The sequence below is a fragment of the Capricornis sumatraensis genome, chromosome 4 (assembly GCF_032405125.1).
Source record: "Capricornis sumatraensis isolate serow.1 chromosome 4, serow.2, whole genome shotgun sequence".
Lineage (NCBI taxonomy): Eukaryota > Metazoa > Chordata > Mammalia > Artiodactyla > Bovidae > Capricornis > Capricornis sumatraensis.
The window spans coordinates 89,479,669-89,489,783 of NC_091072.1; the positions used below are offsets into that span (position 1 = coordinate 89,479,669).

A 10,115-nucleotide genomic window follows, 5' to 3' on the forward strand; every position below is an offset into this window, starting at 1 on the left:
AAGGGGGGTGGCAGAGGATGAGATGGCTAGATAGCATTACAACTCAATGGACATGAATCTGAGCAAACTCCAAGAGATAGTGGAGGACAGAGGTGCTTGGTATGCTGTGATCCATGGGGTTGCAGAGTTGGACCTAACTTTATGACTGAACAACACCAAAAATTCTCCAGACTCCAAGAAAAGAGGGATACATCTGCCAACTTAAAAATATGCACAATGTGAGAGTTGGGAGTTAAGTTTTATTTGGGGCAAAATGAGGACTGTGGCCTGGGAGACAGCAACTCAGGTGGCTCTGAGAAACTCTCCCAAAGAGGCAGGAGGAGAGGGGGAAGGTGAGTATAAATGTGGTTTTGGTGAAGGGGGAATACATGCAATCAAGCACATATTTTTTCAAAAGTTTTCTACCAGTCTCGTGAAGAGGAACAGTCATCACCATTAAGGATTGTAGTGCTTTTCTAGATATGAGGAGATACAAGAATTCGGCTCATAAAATAGGCTCCTGAAAATACCTAACTATCCAAAGACCTGTCCTGCCTGTTTTCCTCTGAGCACAGAGTGCCTCATTTTCTGCTCTTCACCTCAGACTCTTTTTAGGGGGTGTTGAAGGTCAGTAGTTGTAGCAGCAAATGCACTTAATCCTTGCAGAGGTAGATAGGTAGATGGCAAGTGCCAATTTGTAGTTGACACATTAGATATATTATACACACACACACCCTCAAGGGTTTATGTGCACTAACAAAAAAGTTTTACCTATTGAGTAATTGTTTTCTCAAAAACAGGTTCTAAATATTACAAGTATAGGTTCCATGGCCATACAGCCCTGGTATACTAGCTCTGACACCAACTTTCCCATTCTCTGCAGGCCTCAGTTTCTTTATCTGTAGAATGGGGATAACAAGATTATTGCAAAGATTCAATAAATTAATACATATACTATTATTGTTAATGATAATAACATGGAAATTTCCTACAGGAATTTTAAGGGCCATAAATAATACTGCTGTTACCGCATCCTGACTACCTTCTTTCTTGTCTCTTTCAAATGTCAAGCTCTTTCCTGTCTCAGGATGTTGGCCTTTGCTATATATAATCTTCCTAGGATCCTCTTCCCCAGTTTTGTGCATGACAGATCTCCTTTCATCCTTGAGCTCTAAGCTCAGATGTCACCTCCTCAGAGGGGCCTTCTCAAAAACAGCCCCTCCTCCATCCCTCATGACTGTCTATCACATTCTTTTTTTTTTGCCTTTTTTGGCTGCACTGCTCAACATGTGGGATCTTAGTTTCTCCGACCAGGGATCAAACCTGTGTCCTCTGCAATGGAAGTGCAGAGTCCTAACCACTGGACCACCAGGGAAGTCTTCTACATTCTTGTCTGTGCTCTTCACAGAGTTGCTCTCCCTGTGAAGTCTCCCTGTTCGCCTCACCACTTGTCAACTGTCTTCCATCATTAGAATGCGAGCTCCACAGGGGCAGCGACAACAGTGTCTTGTTTACCAAGACATCCTGAAGGCACAGGGCAGTGGTTCTCAAAGTATGGTCCATGGAACCCCTGGAAAGGTCTTATAAGGTCAAAACTCTTTTCATAATAACACTAAGACTTCTTTTGCTTTTTTCACCATGTTGACTTTTGCCCTGATGGTGCAAAGGCAACAGTGGGTGAAACTGTCGGCACCTTGGCATGAAGTCATGGAACCAGCTATACTAGCAGTCATTGTGTTATTCTTCAGCTCCATGTGCTCACAGAAAAAAAAAAAAAAAGCCAGTTTCACTTAAAAGTCAGTTAAGAATATCCTTGAAGAAGCAGTGAAAATTATTTTCATTTAGTTTTTACCCTTGAGTATATGACTTTTCAGTGTATATATGCTGGTTATTTTTAGGAAGAGCTCTCTCCTGAGTAAATTGCTTTTTTTTTTAATGAACATAATTTTCAGTGGAAAGCACAACAACGAGCCGTGGATAGGAGCATGGAACTGAAGATGTGGTTTTGAGAATTACCAACTTAGAGCTGACAGTGAAAGATAATGTCTAGTAAGTACCTGACACTGTTTCTACCCAATGGCTGACAGACCAGTTTTCTGCTCTCAAGGATCTTCTAAGAAAGTAAAGAGTAGAGGTCAGGATGGAGGTTTGCTGTATATTTGAAGCTAGAGAAGAGGAAGGAAAAAGAGGCCAACAGGAAACCACTCAGGAAATGCATCAGTTAAAGAAACATCTCTGCAAAGCAATATTGCTTATTATTAGCAAAGTAGAGTGGTTATGGGCTACATGCCAAGATGTCGAGACAATCCTCTTATAACGGTAACTGTTACCGTTTTATTCAGCAAAATGAGATTCTACTTATATGAATACTACTTTAATGGATGTTGCTTTTTTTCCCCTTTAACAGAGGATCCTTGCTCATCCAGAGAACTTTCAACATGAATTAATGGGCAAGGGGCAACATCACAGGCATCAAGTCCAGAAGTTTGTTGAAGGATAAGTCCTTATCCTTTACCTGTCACCTCTGGGTTCTGGCCCATCCAGAATGGAAGAATGAAAGATAGGAGGAAGGAAAGACAGGCAGATGGGAAGGGTGACGCAGAGCACAAGAATTCCTGCAGTTTTTAGTGGATAACTTAACCTGTGCATCTTCACAGCAGGACAGAGGAGACCACGAAGGGGTTAGAAAGGAGATAAGCAGAACAGCATTTGTGCCCGTGGGCACTCATCAGGTTTCCATGAGAGGCCATGCTTCTCTGGAGCCACACGGTGCTCTGTCAGGGGAGGGGCAGATGGAAGTTTCAGCTTGTTTCCTTGGCAAAATCCCTGAGTTCCAGAAAATTATTGAGTCTTTTTGACGGATAAGAGATTCACAGGCTTGACATCCCTATGAGGAATGTGGTTTGAGTACAAGCACTGGATGTTCTCAAGATGTTCCTTGATTTCAGAAGAACAGTCCCCTGTTTGGCTGAATTCTCCATGACAGTCATTTCATTATAATGAGGCATTTCCTCTCAGCACACAGGTTCTGGCCAATGTCCATACTCCTGTGTGTGTGGGCCCTGGGAGGCCCTCTAGTGATGCTCCATCTTCCTATGGTTTTACAGAGGTCCTGGACCATTATGAGACTGAGTTTTCCCTATGTCCTTTACTGAGTATCTGTAGAACCTTCATACAGATGCCCGGCTCCAAGACCCAGGCATGACCTTGCAATCACTGGTGATACTGCTTCCTTCATCCATCACCTCAAACTGAAGAACTGCGAAAAGTAGTGGAGATGAGATAGTGACTGAATAGGTGGAAGGCTGCTGGGCAAGGGAAGCTTGGGATAATTAGGGATGACCAAAGTTAGGGAGCACAAAGAGGACGGTGGAGGGCCGAGCAGGCCACCTCTCACTTGGTTGGAAAGTTCGCTCTTGGATGCAACTCATTCACCCCCAGGCCGCCAGTGCCATGTGTAGACTCTATCTGTGAGCCCCATGTCCATCAGACCACTCCCTTTCTTTCACCCACCTCAACCCCTAAGGTTTGGTGCTCTATGGAATTCAAGGATGCCCAAGGGCAGGCTAGCTAACTAGTCTATTTTTGCTTTTAACCAGTTACATTTACTGATTGTTTTCTGGATTGTAAAGTCTATCAGACCGAGTCCTCCTTTCTTGTCCCTTTTTACCCTCAAATGTTCACTGGTATACTTTTAGCTGCACGTTTCAGTTAAAACTGGATTAAACAAATTGGGGTTTACTTTCCCTCTAGAACAAGAAGGAGACAGGCAGCTGATCACACTGCTTAAGCAGCTCAGCACTACTGGACAAGGTTCTCTCACCTCCTTATCAATTAGTACAGTTCTAGACATCCATATTTTGGGGGTGTGGCAACATGGTAATAAGAGAATTTAGCATTTCTAGCCTCTAGAGTGAAGGTGAACAAAAACAGGAATGGGTTTCAGTTAGGAAACCAACTCTGTCTTCCGTAGCATTTTTGCCTCTTTACCCCCTGTACAGAGTTTTATTAAATTGTACAAAACTTTCTAACAAACATGGCCAGGGTATCATTCCATAATTCTCTAAGAACTCCAGTTCCAAGGTTAGTCTTGCTTTCAAACTCCAGGCAGAGAAAGACCTGGAGCGTCTGCTCATTCCTGTGGTAAAGCACAGTTCTGCAGATCCCAGGAGATCTCGTCAACAGACTAGTTGATTGTGAGCCTTCCACTTCCTGGGTAAAGGCACATCCATCACCCTCCTGCACCAAACTGCTGGCTCTAATTTTAAATTGAGAATACAGGAATTGAGAAAACAGGAAACTGATTTTTGGGGGGAATGTACCCTTATGGCAGAAAGTGAAGAGGAACTAAAAACCCTTCTGATGAAAGTGAAACTGGAGAGTGAAAAGGTTGGCTTAAAGCTCAACATTCAGAAAATTAAGATCATGGCATCTGGTCCCATCACTTCATGGGAAACAGATGGGGAAACAGTGGAAACAGTGTCAGGCTTTATTTTGGGGGGCTCCAAAATCACTGTAGATGGCGACTGCAGCCATGAAATTAAAAGACGCTTACTCCTTGGAAGGAAAGTTATGACCAACCGAGATAGCATATTCAAAAGCAGAGACATTACTTTGCCAACAAAGATCCGTCTAGTCAAGGCTGTGGTTTTTTCAGTGGTCATGTATGGATGTGAGAGTTGGACTGTGAAGAAAGCTGAGTGCCGAAGAATTGATGCTTTTGAACTGTGGTGTTGGAGAAGACTCTTGAGAGTCCCTTGGACTGCATGGAGATCCAACCAGTCCATTCTAAAGGAGATCAGTCCTGGGTATTTTTTGGAAGGACTGATGCTAAAGCTGAAACTCAATACTTTGGCCACCTCATATGAAGAGTTGACTCACTGGAAAAGACTCTGATGCTGGGAGGGATTGGGGGCAAGAGGAGAAGGGGATGACAGAGGATGAGATGGCTGGATGACATCACCGACTCGCTGGACAGGAGTTTGAGTGAACTCCAGGAGTTGGTGATGAACAGGGAGGCCTGGCATGCTGCAATTCATGGGGTCGGAAAGAGTCGGACATGACTGAGCAACTGAACTGAACTGAAGGACAAAATGAAAACAGGAAAAAAAATGAAGACATATGGTTTATTCGGATCATTTCATTTTAAAAGGGAAAATAATCTCATATGAGTAATGAAAAAAATCAAAATTTAGAGTGAATATGAATCTAAAATGGCTCTAAAAACTAAAGTCCTCTTTCAAAAAGACATAGTACTGGCTGGTTAAATAAATATGCAGGCTTCCTCATGTGGCATGCCTAGTGTTCATGAGATTTTAGTTAAATAGAAAAATGTGAATTACTATGGTTTGGGTGATGTGCTGTTTTCCAAATTAAAAACAGTATAGCAAATATAACCTCCAGATATCTATAAATAATTAAATTGGCAATAATTCACCTCCCAATGATTTCATGTTAAGTGTAAAGCAGCTTTGATAAATCAAATTAAATCATGTCTTCTAATATTTTATAAATATAAATCCATTTAATGTTTTGCATACTTTCTAAAAACAGAATATATGCATAACAAAGTGCATATGAACAAGAAACCAGCTCTCACAAGGACCAAACAAAATCTTTCTCATGAATTTCATCTAATATACTCTCAATATAAGCAAATGAGAAATTTTGATCTGAAAAAGCACACTCAGGGGATTTCAGAGATGGAGGGTTCCTTGGAAATCATTTGGACCCAAGCCCTCATTTTACAAATGAAGAAACTGAGAACAAGAGGCAAGGGGCTTCCCCACAGCCAAAGGTCAGCCTGGTCAAAGGCAGAGTTTGGACTGGGAGCCATGATTCTGAGGTCCAAGCCAACCCTGCTCCACAGTGACTCACCTGCCCCCAGACTGGTCCTTTTCATGGCAGGTTTACTTCCCCCTTTTTAACTTTAGTGGTAACAGAGATAAGGAAATACATAACTGATCACCTCTTAGTGGGCCTGAAAGATTCTTTGCAAGTAAGCCAGCAGTTGGCAAAAGTGACTGTTGATTTTATTAACAGTAACCCACATCTCAAGAGTATATTCAATAACCAAAAATAAAACTCCTTTTCAGAGTAAAAGATCATCTCTGTTACAGAAGTATGTGCACTTCTTCCAGGGGTACACAGGAATATTTGGTGCTTTGCAATCTTAATCCTGTAATAAAAAAAAACAAACCCATTCATGTCAAACAGCATTCAACATTGCCTGTAATAGCAATAGAATTGTCTGTACTCTTGGATCCATATCCTTCTCTCATACACTGACCACTCAGCCTACTCCAACCTGCTTTTTGCCTCCATCACACCACAGAAACAGCCTCATCAAGGTCCGCAATAAACTGTCAACAAACACAATGGTTGTTTTTCTGTGCAAGTCTACCTTGACCTCCCAGCAATAGCAAAGGGTGGTCACCTTTGGCCACCCTCTCTCCCATTATACCATCCCTGTTTTCCTCCTTCCTCTGTGACTCTTCCTCTTCAGCTTCCTCTGTAGAAATACCTACCACTACCAGTATATGGTGGAGTTCCTCAAGGCTCAGCTGTAGACTTCTTGCATTATAATGTCTTCCAAGGTAAACTCATTCTGGTCTGTGTTTTCATCCTCAACAGGTGTACCCCAGAAACTCCCTGTTTATCTCCACTCCACACCAAAATCTCCTGTCCCAAAGACATACAGCTAACAGGCACATGGAAAGATGCTCAATATTGCTAATTATTAGAGAAATGCAAATCAAATTGATGAGGTATCATCCCACAACTGTCAGAATGACTATCATCAAAAGTCTACAAACAAGTACTGATGAGGATGTGAAGAAAGGGGAACTCTCCTGCACTGCTGGTAGGAATGTAAGCTGGTGTAGCCACTATGAAAAGAGGATGGCGGCTCCTCAAAAAACTAAAAAGAGAACTCCCATCAGTTCAGTTCAGTTCAGTCGCTCAGTTGTGTCTGACTCTTTGTGACCCCATGAACTGCAGCACGCCAGGCTTCCCTGCCCATCACCAACTCCTGGAGTCCAGCCAAATCCATGTCCATTAACTCAATGATGCCATCCAACCATCTCATCCTCTGTCATCCCCTTCTCCTCCTACCTTTAATCTTTCCCAGATTCAGGGTCTTTTCCAGTGAGTCAGCTCTTCGCATCAGGTGGCCAAAGTATTGGAGTTTCAGCCTCAACACCAGTCCTTCCAATGAAAACCCAGGACTGATCTCCTTTAGGATGGACTGGTTGGATTTCCTTGCAGTCCACGGGACTCTCAAGAGTCTTCTCCAGCACCACAGTTCAAAAGCATCAATTCTTCCGTGCTCAGCTTTCTTCACAGTCCAACTCTCACATCCATATATGACTGCTGGAAAAACCATAGCCTTGACTACACGGACCTTTGTTGGCAAAGTAACATCTCTGGTTTTTAATATGCTGTCTAGGTTGGTTATAACTTTCCTTCCAAGGAGTGTCTTTTAATTTCATTGCTGCAATAGCCAGAGCCCAGAAAAATAGGTCAGGGGCAGCGGCTGAGAGGCTACCCTGTGCCCGAGGTTAGGGGCGGTGGCCGAGAGGAGCTACCCTGCATCCGAGGTAAGGAGCAGCAGCTATGCTTCGCTGGAGCAGCCGTGAAGACAGACCCTGCGTCCAAGGTAAGAGAAACCCAAGTTAAGACGGTAGGCACTGAGAGAGGGGATCAGGGGGCAGACAGACTGAAACTACAGTCACGGACAACTAGCCAATCTGATCACATGGACCACAGACTTGTCTAACTCAGTGAAACTAAGCCATGTCGTATGGGGCCACCCAAGACGGGTGGAGAGGTCTGACAGAATGTGGTCCACTGGAGAAGGGAATGGCAAATCACTTCAGTATTCTTGCCTGGAGATCCCCATGACCATTATGAAAAGACAAAAAGATAGGACACTAAAAGATAAACTCCCCAGGTTGGTAGGTGCCCAACATGCTACTGGAGATCAGTGGAGAAAATAACTCCAGAAAGAATGAAGGGATGGAGCCAAAGCAAAAACAACACCCAGTTGTGAATGGGACTGGTGACAGAAGCAAGATTCGATGCTGTAAAGAGCAATATTGCATAGGAACCTGGAATGTTAGGTCCATAAATCAAGGCAAATTGGAAGTGGTCAAACAGGAGATGGCAAGAGTGAACGTCAGCATTCTAGGAATCAGTGAACTAAGATGGACTGGAATGGGTGAATTTAACTCAGATGACCATTATATCTACCACTGTGGGCAAGAATCCCTTAGAAATGGAGTAGTCAACAGAGTCAACAAAAGAGTCCGAAATGCAGTACTTGGATGCAATCTCAAAAACGACAGAATGATCTCTGTTCGTCTCCAACACAAACCATTCAATATCATGGTAATCCAAGTCTATGCCCCAACCAATAATGCTGAAGAAGCTGAAGTTGAACAGTTCTATGAAGACCTACAAGACCTTCTAGAACTAAGACCCAAAAAGGTGTCCTTTTCGTTACTGGGGACTGGAATACAAAATTAGGAAGTCAAGAAATACCTGGAGTAACAGGCAAATTTGGCCTTGGAGTACAGAATGAAGCAGGGCAAAGGCTAATAGAGTTCTGCCAAGAGTATGCACTGGTCACAGCAAACACCCTCTTCCAACAACACAAGAGAAGAGTCTACACATGGACATCACCAGATGGTCAATACCAAAATCAGACTGATTCTATTCTTTGCAGCCAAAGATGGAGAAGCTCTATACAGTCAGCAAAAATAAGACTGGGAGCTGACTGTAGTTCAGATCAAGAACTCATTGTTGCCAAATTCAGACTTAGATTGTAGAAAGTAGGAAAATCACTAGACCATTCAGGTATGACCTAAATCAAATCCCTTATGATTATAAACTGGAAGTGACAAAAAGATTCAAGAGATTAGATCTCATAGAGAGAATACCTGAAGAACTATGGACAGAGGTTCATGACATCCTCCAGGAGGCAATGATCAAGACCATCCCCAAGAAAAAAAGAAATGCAAAAAGGCAAAACGGTTATCTGAGGAGGCCTTACAAATAGCTGTGAAAAGAAGAGAAGTGAAAGGCAAAGGAGAAAAAGAAAGATATACCCATTTGAATGCAGAGTTCCAAAAAATAGCAAGGAGCGATAAGAAAGCCTTCCTCAGTGATCAATGCAGAATGGGAAAGACTAGAGATTTCTTTAAGAATATTAGATATACCAAGATAACATTTCATGGAAAAATGGGCTCAATAAAGAACAGAAATGGTATGGACCTAACAGAAGCAGAAGATATTAAGAAGCAGCAGCAAGAATACACAGAACTATGCAAGAAAGATCTTCATGACCCAGATACTCACGATGGTGTGATAACTCACCTAGAGCCACACATCCTGGAATGCGAAGTCAAGTGGGCCTTAGGAAAAACAAAGCCAATGGAGGTGATGGAATTCCAGTGGAGCTATTTCAAATCCTAAAAGATGATGCTGTGAAAGTGCTGCACTCAATATGCCAGCAAATTTGGAAAACTCAGCAGTGGCCACAGGACTGGGAAAGGTCAGTTTTCATTCCAATCCCAAAGAAAGGCAATGCCAAAGAATGTTCAAACTAATGCACAATTGCACTCATCTCACACGCTAGCAAAGTAATGCTCAAAATTCTCCTAGCCAGGCTTCAATAGTACGTGAACCATGTACTTCCAGGTGTTCAAGCTGGTTGTAGAAAAGGCAGAGGAACCAGAAACCAAATTGCCAACATCCACTGGATCATAGAAAAAGCAAGAGAGTTCCAGAAAAACATCTATTTCTGCTTTATTGACTATGCCAAAGCCTTTGACTGTGTGGATCACAACAAACTGAAAAATTCTTAAAGACATGGGAATACCAGACCACCTGTCCTACTTCCTGAGAAATCTGTATGCAGGTCAGGAAGCAAAAGGGAGAACTGGAAATGGAACAACAGGCTGGTTCCAAATCGGGAAAGGAGTATGTCAAGGCTGTATATTGTCACCCTGCTTATTTAACTTACATACAGAGTACATCATGAGAAACGCTGGACTGGATGAAGCACAAGCTGGAATCAAGATTGCCAGGAGAAATATCAATCACCTCAGATATGCAGATGACACCACCCTTATGGC

General features: G+C 42.7%; 1 non-coding gene across 1 annotated transcript; it reads right to left on the reverse strand.

Annotated features, from left to right (window-relative positions):
- Window positions 1-1,281: 1,281 nt before the first annotated feature.
- Window positions 1,282-1,354, reverse strand: TRNAG-UCC (transfer RNA glycine (anticodon UCC)). Its single transcript has one exon. It is a non-coding gene; the product is annotated as a tRNA-Gly (tRNA).
- Between the last annotated feature and the right edge of the window lie 8,761 nt (window positions 1,355-10,115).